This window comes from Saimiri boliviensis, chromosome 14 (genome assembly GCF_048565385.1).
Source record: "Saimiri boliviensis isolate mSaiBol1 chromosome 14, mSaiBol1.pri, whole genome shotgun sequence".
In the NCBI taxonomy this organism is placed as follows: Eukaryota; Metazoa; Chordata; class Mammalia; order Primates; family Cebidae; genus Saimiri; species Saimiri boliviensis.
Genome location: NC_133462.1, coordinates 54,562,548 through 54,576,255, shown reverse-complemented (window position 1 = coordinate 54,576,255; position 13,708 = coordinate 54,562,548). Strand labels below are relative to the sequence as shown.

The 13,708-nt window shown below is 37.7% G+C and overlaps 1 protein-coding gene across 2 annotated transcripts in view; it reads left to right on the top strand.

Annotated features, from left to right (window-relative positions):
* The window catches only part of NEK7 (NIMA related kinase 7), a 177,854-nt gene that overhangs the window by 30,856 nt on the left and 133,290 nt on the right, over nt 1-13,708 (top strand). The gene's annotated exons all lie outside the window — the stretch shown is intronic.

Here is a 13,708-nt window from a genome sequence, read left to right as displayed (position 1 = left end):
ACCACTGATAATGTACTGTTTTGGACTAGCACTTTTAATTTCCTGCAAGAACTTCTCTTTTGCATTCACAACTTGGCTGTTTGGCTCCAGAGCTTCTGACCTACTAGCTTCTGACCTGTGTTGGCCTTTGACGTGCCTTTCTCAGTAAGCTTAATCATTTCCAGCTTTTGATTTAAAGTGAGAGATGTGTGACTCTTCCTTTTACTTGAACACTTGGAGGCCATTGTAGGGTTATTAATTGGCTTACTTTTCATTATTGTGGTGTGTCAGGGAATAGTGAGGCCCAAGGAGAAGGAGAGAGATGGGAACAGCTGGTGCAGTGAAGCAGTCACAGCACACGTACCATGTATCATTAAGTTTACTGTTTTATACGGATGTGATTCATGGTGCCCTGAAACAATTACAGTAGCATCAAAGACTCTGATCACAGACTACCATAAAAGATATAATAATAGTGAAATAGTTTGAATTATTCCAAGAATTATCAAAATGTGACACAGAGATACGAAGTGAGCACGCGATATTGGAAAAATAACACACAGGGTTGCCACAAACCTTCAGTTTGTAAAAAACGCAATGTGTGAAGCACAATAAAATGAGACATGCTGTTAGTTTTAATACACTGTATTAGTTTCCTGTAACTGGTGTATCAGAGTATTGCAAACTGAATGGTTTAAAACAACACATTTATTCTGTCACAGTTTGCAGGCCAGCAGTCAGAAGTCAGGGTGTTGACAGTGCTGTGTTCTCTCTGACGGCTTAAGGGAGAATGTGGCTCATGCCTTTCTCTTAGCTTCTGGGGTTGGCAGCAAGCCTTGTCTTTCCTTGGCTTGTAGACATATCATTCCCTTCTCTGCCTCTGACATGCAGGTTCTTCCTATGTGTTTTCCATTTGTGTCTCTTCTCCTGTAAGGACAGCATGACCTCATCTCTGCTTATTATCACGCTTATACTTAAGATTCAACAAGCAGAATCTATGCTTTTCTGTTCAGATTCTTCGCTTACGCAAGATTTTCAAATATCTGATGTTTTTGTTCTTAACAGCAGATTTTAAGATTGTGCAGGGGTTGTGGTCTGAGAGATAAAGGCACCCAAGCCATCTTCTACATATATGATATGCCATCATTAACATGATAATGATAATAACAGGAGAGAAAATGCCACTTCAAGCAAAGTGAAAGAAAATAGTACATCTAAGTGTTAGTTTTAGTTCCTTCTCAACCAAACGGTCCCTTGTTATTGGACTGCTTAGGCTGTGTGCTGTTCTCACCATTTTTGGCATTTCTACAGAATTTCTCTCAACTGGGTGTGAAAGCTTACCACTTCCCTTACACAGAGGCAAAAGCTCTTTGCCTCGCCACTTAGGGTTTTTGCCTCTAGTTACCATACCTGCCTGTAGTTCTCTGTCTTGTGTCACAGCTCGACTGCAGCAAACTTTCCTGTCTTGCATGTCGACATTGGCCATGCTGGAAAGTATTCAAGAACACTATGATGAGTAACCGGTTCCTTTTTCCATGACTGTCTTATTTCCATCTGGGACTTTGATACCAAGTGACAGGCACTTGAGTCCCTTCTAACTTCCTTCCTTGTCAGTAGATACAAGCCTTTGCATGCAAGCGATGCTCTTTATTAAAAAGCCTGTTGGGCAATTTTAAAACTGTTTTCTATCAGCAATTGGTTTTCACCTTTTTAAAAAATTTGGAGTTTATAAACAGCACAAGCCCTTGCTGCTCATGACCATTTTCCCCTTCTCTCTCTCTCTTTTTTTTTTTTTTTTGAGACAGAGTCTTGCTGTGTCGCCAGGTGCCAGGCTGGAGTGCAGGGGCACAGTCTCGGCTCACTGCAGTCTCCCCTCCTGGGTTCAAGCAGTTCTCCTGCCTCAGCCTCCTGAGTAGCTGGGACTGCAGGTGTGCACCACCAGGCCCAGCTAATTTTTGTATTTTTTAGTAGAGATAGGGTTTCCCCATGTTGGCCAGGATGGTCTTGATCTCTTGACCTCCTGATCTGCCTGCCTTGGCCTCCCAAAGTGCTGGGATTACAGGCGTGTGCTGCTGTGCCTGGCCCTCTTACTTATTTTAAGAAGGTGCAGCTTGACGTAGAGGAGTCAAGTTGTGGGTCAAGTTGAGGTGTATTTTTTTTTTTTCAAATGCCAAACATAAGTTGTGACACTTAGTGTGAGCTAAGTCTAATATATTTGGAACTCAGTTTAGGAGTTGAATGCCTGGCCTAGGGGAGAGTAATGATGGTGTGGTTAATGATTCAGATAATAGAAGAAGCATAGGCTGTAATAATGTACTAACGGTATCTGGTTAGAAAATGTTGAGACTTTTGTCTCTTAGAGCGTGGTCCCTGGCAGGGCAGTACTACCATTCCTACAACTTTTTTTGTTTGTGAGTTGTCATCCCCAGAATGTCAGCATTTGCACGTTTTCTAATTTGTGAACTTTGTGGGGTATTTGCATATGCATTTTGAGAATGTTTGAAAGATGATCCAGTTGACTGGGCAGACTTGGTACAAAATCAGTTTCAAATCGAGGCGAGCCTTCTCTGAACTTGGGAGGCATACTTGCCTGAAATTGGAGGACAGACCATGTGATCTTTGGAGACTTCTGGCAGCTATAAGATGAATGTTTCTGTGATTACTGTTAGATATAGTGAACCCCAAGTTTCTCCTCAAAGAATTTGCATGTCAGTATGTTCAGCTCTCTTATTCTTTAATTCTCCATTTTAAAATTTAACTTCCTTGTAGTTTCAGTAAACAATCTTTTGCACCAGTTCTAATCAGTAGTTCATATCTCCTCCCCTGGTCCCCTGCTCAGTCCTGACTCATTCTGGTCACCTGCTCCGGTCACCTGCTTTGACCCCTGGTTACCTGCTCTGACCTGCCCGTATCTGTCCTTCCCACCAAACTACCCACACCACCAGTCTGGCTCATTCTCCTGCTCCCTTTAAAATATCCGGTTGGAATTAGACTAGACTGTGTGGTCTAGCCCTAGCCAATAGGGGAACGACACAGCAGCAGGGGTGACCTCCGTCAGGAGTGAGTACCCCTTCCCCTCCCTTGTCCAGATGTGTGCTTGCCATTGTTCTGTCTGTGAACCACACCCTTCTATAGAAATAAATTGCCTTGCTGAGGAAATTTATATTCGAGTGCTACTGCTTTTGCAGCACCAAAAATTTTATATATAACATGACTTTCCCTTTATAGTCCATCTTTTTCTTTTTCTTTATTTTTCTTCCCATTTTCCTACTTGGTCTCATCAATTCACAGACTGAAGAAAGAGAAATTTGGGAGGTAGCTGAAAGTGAGTGAAATGATTACAGTTAAGGAAGGGACCATAACAGAAGTGAGAGAGAAAAATCCTAGATAGCAGTGGCAATTTCAAGAAAGGCGTAAGGGCTAGAATAAAGTAGGAGGAAGAAAACAAACTTTTAAAAACAAAGGAGAGGAGTATGTAGAACATATGGGAAAGGAATATGGGGAAGTAGCTTTCTGTAATGTTCACTCATTTGAAAAGATTATTCTGAGGTTTCTCTGTATTATAAAATTGGTATATAGGTCATATAGCTGATTCATGTGCATAATTTATAGTTTAAAAGTAAGATGGTCCATACATGTGGCTTAGATTTATATGTTAGTTTTTTAAAAATCACATTTTTTTGTTTTTTTATTACTGAATTATGGTTATAACTGCTGCTCAGTAACTCTTTCATCTACTGGTTGAGCATGGAAGGAATATCAGTTTTCAATCAATAGAAATAGGTAGCTAAATGAGCTGCTTCATATTTTTGTTGGGAGATGCCAGGTTTATTTGCCAACTTTCCACAGTTAGAAACCACTTTGGATCACGACTGTCAGATATTTAAATTTATTTTTGAGCCTGGAGGATTGTATTTCATATCAAAACATATATCCAACTTTATGCTTTAAAAATATTTTAGTTTTTATTAATTGCAGAATGTGAGAATAAAGGAATGACCAAATGCTGTAGCGTATTGCCTGGCTCGCCTGTCTTTGGCGGCTTCTCTGGCGGTAAATGGAGCCCCAGTTGCTCCTGACCTGCCTGTCTAGATTATTTATTTCCTATGTAGTCCCCTACATTTTAGTCACGTCTAACAACTTACTGGGGTTTTTGGATAAATTTTGTACCCTTTTCTGGCTTCTCCACTCTGTACTTTTCTCACCAGTTTAAATGTCCATTTTCTATACTTCACTGTCCAATCTCAGTGCATTAAAATAATCTTTATTCTTTAAGGCCCTGCTCAAGTACTATACAAAAAAATACAAATCAACCTCTTTCTTCTGCTTCTTTAAGCCTTTAGTACATTCTTGCTATGATTCTTAGAATGATTCTTGCTGCAGTTATACTTATCTTAGCTTCCTCGCTGGAGCATAAGCTTCTGGAAGGTTTGAATCATGTCCGTACAGATTTGTGCTTTCTGTAGGGCCTAGGACCATTCTTGTCAGAACTGGCCATTTATAGAATCTCAGATGACTGCTTCCCAGAGACTACACTTGGCAGAAGGCCTTAGGCAGGTCCTAGCAGTAAGAGAATGTCCAGAACAATTGAGCTGTTGGTTTCAGGGAAGGTCTAGGATGTATGCCAGGTACATGTCTCTGCGAGGCCCACAGAACATGGTATGAAGGAGGTCTTACTGTTTGAAATAGGTAAAAGTCTAATCTGTGAATGGCCGCAGTCAGGATATTCAGGCATCTAGTCTGAGATGCTTGGTTTTGTATCTGAATTCTGAATTCCAGATTCTGAAAGATCGCAGAGTGGGGTGAGATGGGAATCAGGACTAGGAAAAACAGGGGTGTGTTGGACATGAGCTTGGTGTGAGTGGGGAGGTATGTGGAGACCAGACAGAGACCAGTTTGGCAATTAAGTCTAAGTTAGAGGCGTGAGCAACAGGGCATAAAGTGAGAGATAAGTTCGTAGTGTTTAAACATGATACTAAAACATGACCAGCAGTTAGATTAAATTGACTTGAAGCTGATTTACTAAGCTGTTTACTGAGTATACTTACATTTCCTTTCCTTAGAGGGCAGTTCATTCTTAGTTCAAGTTGAGTGGTGGCTTTCCGTAAAGGGGTAGGAACCTTTTTACCCATTAAACGTATGACTCTCTCTTTGCCAATTAATTCCATGTTCCAGGAATCCCCTCATGGAGAAAATGTTGTATTGAGTTAAATAAAAAAATGACTAGACCAATACTTGAGATAATTCCCTCCATAAGAATAATTACTAATTGTGAATTGATGGTTTGAACACCAGGCTAAAAAGACTGAACTCTTCTCTTGTGAAGTGATTGCGAAGTTACTTACAGCTTTATGTTTTCAAAATTTGATGGTAATAACAATAAAAGCTTTAATGCTTTATGATCTCTTTATTTGGTTGGTAGTTAATGGCACCTCAGAAACTTGCATCAAAATAGAATCAAGATTATTGTTAAGGCGACCTCAAAGGTAGATTTCTTTAAAAAATGGTTTTTATTTTCCGGGAGGTTGAGGCAGGAGAATTCCTTCAACCCAGGAGGCAGAGGTTGCAGTGAGCTGAGATTGTGCCACTCATTTTCAAGATGGAGTCTTGCTATGTTGCTCAGGCTAGTCTCAAACTCTTGGCCTCAGCTGTCTTCCCCACCTTAGCCTCCTGAAGTTTTGAGATTAAAGGCATGAGCCAAAGTGTTGAGATTACAGGCATGAGCCACTGCACCTGGCCAAAACATGTATTAAGATAAGTTTGATTTGTGAGGTATATGAAGGAATTAAGTTCAGACTTGAAAATTCATATTTCAGTGAGACTACAGTGTACTTAAAAATTACCAAAAAAAGGAGTTGTGTCTTTTTTATAAATAGAACTCTCTGTAATGTCTTTTCTTTTTTTCCCCTTTATGTTTAAAATTGAGTTGGATTTATTTATGCTTTTTTATTTTGTTTTAAGAAATGCCCCTCTAGCCAATTCTAACTTGGTTTTTTCCTTGCTTAAAGTCCTTCGGTTACTGCCTTCAGAATAATTTCTAACCACTTAGTCTCTTAAAAGTACTTTGTGATTTGGGCCTTGGCACTTTCCTCTGCTGCATCCCATGCTCCTGTCTTAGGGCATTGCTTGTAGTTCCCTAGTTATTCCATGATTGAGTCTGGAATGCACCTCCTCTTCTCCTTTGCCTGGTTAGCTCTCACATGTCCTTAAGATTGACCTTGGGTGTCTTTTCCGCAAGACCTGCCTGACCCCGATGGCTTGCTTAGACCTTGACATCTTTCCTATGAAGTCTTGTGGTAGCAATACCCAGTGATGGTGTCTGTCATCATACTTGCTTCCTTATGTTGTAAAAGTCTGTTTTTTTTAATATCTCCCCTGGGAATAACTTGAGCTGTCAGAATTGCCTTAGTTCTTTTTGTATTCCCAGCAGCTCAGTGGTAGACCTAACAGAAGTGCTGGGAAAAAAAAAAAATGAGTTAATGAATGAGCTGGAGAAGATAGAGACAGGAGTCTAGGATAGCCTGCAGTGTTTTAGCTGGGGTGTGCACTGGTGCTCTGAGTAGCCGACATCAGCAGTCTTTTCTCCCTGTCCTTCTCCCCTATCTTTGAATACCTGTGACTTTCTATTGAAATGGCATGAAATAAAGAAATTAGAAACTTAACTGTCTTGCAGATTCCTTGGACCTTTAATTTATGTCAGGGCATTTACTGACTCATTGAGGACAAGGATGTCTTTTCACTGGAGATATAGAGCTCTGCTCTCTCCTGTTGGAGTATTTTCTAACTCTTTTTCAGTTTTGACTCTCTAGTCTTTCATGAGCAGTAGGAGCATGATCCTGAGACTTAGGAGGAAAAAACTTTGTCCCAATGTAGTTTAAGAAATCCCCTATCTTTATACAAAACATGTTTATAGCTGGGCTTTGCATACCATCTTGGTGCTCAGACAGTCAGATAAGTCCTCCTGTGTACAGTGCCTACAAATCCCAGGAATGTCAAGATCGTTCGGATTCCTAGCCGCTGGCTAGGGAAGTGAGCATTGAAACACTCTTTTCCCTTAGTCACAGATGAAATAGTCATCACAGAGCCTAGTGCTGAACAGCAAAGGAGAAGAAAGATTAACCAGATCAGCTTAGAATTTAGAATCCTATTTAAGCAGAGCGTTTAGAATAACTCCCTCAATTCTTGATGAAACCTGTATTGATCATAACTAAGTTAATAATATGTAACAGTTTCTTTGTGTGGTGGCGAGAAGATGCATCTCTAATGCGGAGTTTGGAATATCATGGGATATGTAGGTGACGCTGTCTAATTGGCAGTTGATTGTGCATCTTAGGCTCAGCAGAGAGGGGTGTTCTGGAGAAGAGCTCTGCTGTCACCAGTACAGAGACTCGTATGTAGCAGCAGAAGGTGTGTTGTGGGCCTTGTTCATTAATTCTCACTTAAAAGGGCAGTTTTTTGGATGTTGTGGTTCATGCCTTTAATTCTACCACTTTTGGGAGGCTGAAGTGGGAGGATCGCTTGAGACTGGGGCTTCAAGACTAGCATGAGTAGCATAGGGAGACCCCGTCTCTACAAAAAATTAAAGAATTAGCCAGACATGGTTTGGTTACTTGGGAGGCTGAGGTGGGAGGATTGCTTGAGCCCAGGAGTTTGAGGTTTTAGTGATTGTGTCATCGTACTCTGGCCTAGGTGTTAAAGTGAGACCCTGTCTTTAAAAAAAAAAAAAAAAAAAAAAAAGGACAGTTTTATTGAAAGGTAAATGAATACCCAGTGAATCAGTGAATACTGGGGTAAAGTAAAATTTAACTTGTTACTTGCTGCCTGAGTATACTATGTAAGGTATTTTTCTTGTCAACCTAACAATCTCATTTCCATTCTTAATAAATCTGTTTTTAAAGCCTCTTATTGTAGACCATCTTTCTGATACTTGACCATTCTTTAGTTGGAATATGGTCAACTATTCAACTAGTTGAAACAGATTCAAAAGGTTTCTCAAAACAAAATTTAACAGTCTATCAATTATATAATTTCATTTTGAAAGCTTATAATCAGTGTTAATTAGGTTTTCATTTACTTGGCCAGAGTCCTTTATATTTAAAGACTTTATAGAACATCCTGGATAGCTTCATCAGCATAACATTATGTTATTCCTACTTTTAATTTTTCTTATTCTTCGGATAGTATTTCCATAAAATCATAATTTTACATGTAAGTATGTCAGAGAAAGTACATTAGTTTCTAGTTTATGTTTATGTATGTTAAAAGACATTCACACAGAGTGTGGCATGATTTTACAGTCTGTGCTCAAAAGAGCAAGAGAGGAATTCCAAGATAGTGCAGGTCAGGACTGAAATAATTTGACAGGGTTTGGTGAGAAAGTTTGCTTAGCAGCTGCCTAAGTTAACTTTGCACAGTCCATTCAAAGCATAGTACAGTTCTGAGATATAAAGAATATATAACCAATTAAATTTAGTTTCCCAGAAGGTAAATTTTCAAATATAAAATATAGCTTTGATTTACATTGCAAATCCAGCATGTAAGGTATTTTTTTTTTTTTTGTCAACCTAAAATAATCTTATTTCGTTCTTAATAGGTCTGTTTTTAAAACCTCTTATTATAGACCATCTTTCTGAGACTTGTCCATTTTTTATTTGGAATATGGGTTTTCACAGATTCAGAAGGTTTGTGAAAACAAAATTTAACTGGCTATCAATTATATAATTTCACTTTGAAAGTCTATAGTCAGTATTACTTTGTACACTGAAAAATCTTGTTATTAAGTGCAAGGATAGTTTTTTGTAACTATTAGGTAGTGACTTTCATATACGTGATTTTTTTCCTTCCTTAATTTTACCTTTTCGAAACCTTGATTTGCATTGATGTTTATGCTTGGTTAAAAAAAAAAAATAGAGAGGAAACAAAGGTATAACTGTTACGCCTCTTTGTTTTTTGTGCATGTGTAGGTAAGAGATGTAGGTAAGAGGAAGAAGGCAATGAGTTTTCCAAGAAGCAACAGACTTAATTTCTTTTGGTAAACATTCATTGTGTCCTACTAACCTAATTATACATTAAACCGACTCTTGTTCTGACTAACTTAGGTGTTAAGAATTCAGCCAGGCAGGGTCTAAGTAAGAGTTAGTGAAAAAGTTAATTGTAGAGGACAGCAGAAAACCTGAGTAGCTCTAGGAGTCAGTCATTGCCTTACCACTGAGATCAAGGCCTCAGTTTCCTTGCACCATCAATAAGAGTAATTGATAGGAAAGCTTTTTTTTTTTTTTTTTTTTTTTTGAGGCAGGGTCTTGCCCTGTTGCCCAGGCTGGAGTATTATTGTTGCAGGATCATAGCTCACTGCAGCGTCAACCTCCTGGGCTCAGGTGCTCCTCCTAACTACCTCCCAACTAGCTGGGACCACAGGTGCAAACCACCATACTGGGCTAATAGTTTAATATTTTGTAGAGATGGGGTCTCGCTATGTTGTTTAGGCTGGTCTGAAACTCTAGGACTTAAGTGAGCCTCTTATAGGCATGAGGCACTGTACCCACATGATAGGAAAGCTTTTAAAACTACTTTATATTACGCAGACTTTTAGTAAGTAACCCATGACTAGAAAATAAACTGTATGCTTAGGAGAGAGTGTCAGATGTGTAAGATGCTAATAACACCTGTTTAATACTTAAAAAAAAACTACAATTTATTTAAACTATAGTATGTAAAGAAGAAAGGGTTTTGAAAGTTCAGAAATAATCAATACATAGAACAGTGTCTGTAATAGAGTGGGCATTCAAAAAATATTTGTTAATGAATATGAGCAGTTGATAAATCTTTCTGTAAGGATTAAATATAAAACCATGTGTTAATTTAGAAAATTTCATTAAAATTTTACTTAAATGTGTTTTTCATTTTTGGTGTGTGGTATTTCTGTTAGTGAGTACTTGTTACAGACCAAAGGCTCTTAAAAATGAAGACCTTATTATAACTTTACCATAAATAATTTATACTAATGAAAGTATTTCCAGGTACTATCCTGTATGGGTCGTATCAACTTTGTTATGATAGAATTCATACTACGACTTTTTTCATACAAGGAATGCAGTAGAATGCTTTTTAAAATCTGGTTTTGAAAATTTATCTTAGCCCTTGGTGTCAGTCTGGTGGTCATGATTTTTCTATTATTGCCCCGAATGATTAGCTTAGTGAGCATGTGCTTTGGCCAGACTTTAGTTGTTGCTGTGTGAGTAACTGAAGGACATATACAAACACAAGGGGAGTTTGTCACGGCATTCTGTGTCCACAGTTAACCTAAACAAATACAAAGTCCATCAAAAGCTTTTTGGATATACTTTAAAAGGGCTGAATAAGTATCACTTGTCTTTCACATCCTTGTAGGGCAACTCTTCTGTAAAGCTAAACAGAAAAAAATAATACCATCTTGCATTTGTGTGCCACTTAACACTCTTGAGAACTGTTAATACTTGATTCTTCCGGCCATTCTTTTACAGTAGAAAGTGCCCTGTTTTGATTTATTTCAGAGATAATGATGTGAGACATGAGATGTCTTCTCATACTGTGTACTCATTATGAACTTTCCGTAAGAGGGGAGGGAACTGAGACACAGGGCGGACATGTTGTCTTTAATCGAAAGTAGCTGGTCATGTGAATTTGAACTAAGGTTTCCTGATGGTTGGACCTGTAGTCTTTTAATCTCTCGTTTTGTTTTCTAAATATGTTTAGTTATTCAACAAATATTTATTGGATCTTCATGTGTGCTGGAGGTATAAAAATGAAGAGCAGACAGATTGAGCCCTTGAGTAGTAGTTGCTAATCTGTAGGTAATGGGTAGAGCCTAAGATTGACAGACAACTGATTCATTGAAATACATGAGACAGAGGCTTAAAATAGGCTTTACGGAGGGCTACCTGAGTACCAAGCAAGATTGACCAGGCCAACTAGCTGGGTTGAGTATTTCAGTAATATGTCGTAGTCAGTGTCAGAGGCACATAGGTATGAAATAATTTGGCATTTGGAGGAATTGTAAATGGTTCACATTAAGGCCAGAGTATGGTACTTATGTGGGGGAAAGTGCTGGCAAGTAAAGAGTGAGGCCGAGGAAATTACGTGTTATTCATTAAAGGGTTTTAAGGAGGCTTATGACATAGATTTTCATCTTAGATTTATCTCATGTGTGTGTATATTTATAATGGGTATGTAGAATAAGGATTTCATTACTAACATCAGGAAGGGCAGTTAATAGCAAGGATCATGAGGGTCTGGGATAAGCAGAGTGTTGAAGTTTGTGAGATAGAATTAGTAGTTGAGGACTTATGTGGAGGTAAGAGAGTATAAGAACCTGGTATGACCTAGGGACCATAGGGGATGGCTGGATGAAAATGTCATTCAGTAAGAAAAATACAGAGTAGAAATGGTTTACAGTGTTTAAGATTTTATACATGTTGGATTTGAGATATCAGGCGGAAAGAAGAGTTAGAAATGAGATTCTGGAGCTACACGTTTATAAATCATCAGTATGTATGAGATGGGCTATGTGCCAGCTGAAAATGCATGATTATTGATTTGAATAACCAAGGGGCTTACCATTAAAGGAAACTTAAGCAAGAGAATCAGCAGACTTGTTTATCGATCACAGAGCAAAATACTCATTTTTTGTAGAAATAATAAAAGTAGATAAAATAGTTTCCTTATTGTACTCTTTATTTAGTGATTCATACTGCTAGCGTGATTTACTTCAAGCAAGTACTAGACTAAGTAGTAGTAGGTAAACACACAGTTCTGAACCAATAATTGATGAAAGTAAATTACTGTTCTTCAGCCAAGAAATGGAAGGGATCAAAGTATTTTCTTCAATACCACCAAATACCAGAAGTCATGGAACAATTACTTCAGAGATCTAACAAAATCAAAGCGGAGGACTGTGGTTAAAAAAGGGCATTCACAGCCAAATGATTGTTCATGTATGATGGCAATAGAATGTTTTTTCATTTTCAACTTTCAGAGAAAATGTATCACATATGAGCTTTATAAAAATTACTTAAAGATATACTGTTAAGAGTTTGGTAAGGGGATATGTTTGTACAAAAGCATTGAGAAAAAGCATTGAAATAAATGTAGAAGCAAGACTAAACAGTTTGTTATGCAAGATGTGAAATAGTACTAAATGTCAGAATAACAGGCTATGGTTATAAAATCTGTAATCTGAGAACTAGGAATGGAGTGCTAGGGGAAAGGGAAGAGTGATGGCATGATCAGTTCGTCACCTGACTCAGATTGTGTGCCAGAAGAAGGATTTCAATTTTACTTTGATAATGAACCAAAATCTTGTTAAAGGAGGCCTTTAAACAACTTGGAATCACTGTTAGTGGAATTAAGATAAGGAAAGATAATGTTTGTTTTCTAAATGGCTAGGTAAAATCAAGCAAGCAAACATCGTCCATGTGGCAAGAGGTAAAAAAAAAAAAAAAAATAGCAAGGAAACATAAGTAAGAATGTAAAAGACAAGTATCAACAAAACAACATGTAGGCAGTATATGACATTTTCATTTAAAAGAAGGACTCGTATTAAAGAGAGGTCCTCAACTATGTGCTGCTTTCAAAAGATGTTCTTAGAACAAATCAACTAGAAAGGTTAAAAATAAAAAAGTAGCCAAGATTTATAAGGAAAATACATCAGAAAACGCAGAAGAGTAGCAATATAAATTTCAGAGTAGATTTTAGTGAAGAAAAGCACTAAATAAGATAAAGAACAACTTTATAAATCAGCTCAAGCCTTCATAACTAATAGGCTGACTATGGAAGAATTAAGCTATTATGAGTTGCCTTCCCAATCAGACTGGTAATCCTGTTTTCAACATTTTCTACTTTTAAATTGAGATGAATAGGAATCTTTCAATTCATGCTCTTGAGTTACTAAATTAATACCAAAGCCTGCCAAAAGTTGGCCCAAAGGAGGATATATTGGTCAAATACTGACCAGACTGTGTTCACTAGATTACCAGACTTTTCCAAGATAATATAAATTTTGTAAGAGAATTTTGTAGTTAGACAAGTTTGGAAAAGTCTGCATAGGGTACTCTTTTGAGGTTTAAGGTGCACTTTACTGTAATTAAATCCCTGAGAAGCCTTACAGCAAAGAAACCAACTTGACTTTATTCTACAGACTCATTTGGCCATAGACCTTCTCCCTGCCACCTTTTTTTTTTTTTTTTTTTTTTTTGTTATGGAACACAGATTAACAACTCCTGGAATTCTAGTGTTTTAAAGAGCACAGTTTGAAGAGCACTTAGGGATACAGATAGGCAATGCTTCAATAAAGTTAAAAGGAATGGTACATTAAAGAGTCATTAGTCATTACCAACCAAGGTTTATCTGAGCATGTAAAGATGATGGAATGGAAGAGATCTAGTTATTTGACTCATTATCTCACTTGGTTCAGTAAGAAAATTTGTGAGATAAGATTAGTAGAGCGGAAAAGCGTTTGATATCATTTGATACATACCCCTTCTTTTTTTTTCTTTTTTCTTTTTTTAAAGGAAAAGCCTCTTAGAAAAATGAGACTTCTTTGATACGGAACATGGTCACTATAGAAACATACCGTAATTCATATAAGTTTGTCCTTATTTCTTCTCCGCTGCTATAATTTAAACTCATTGAATACAGGAAATTTATTAATTTTTACATTTTCTGTTGCCAGTTCTAATATGAAGCCTTGCATTTT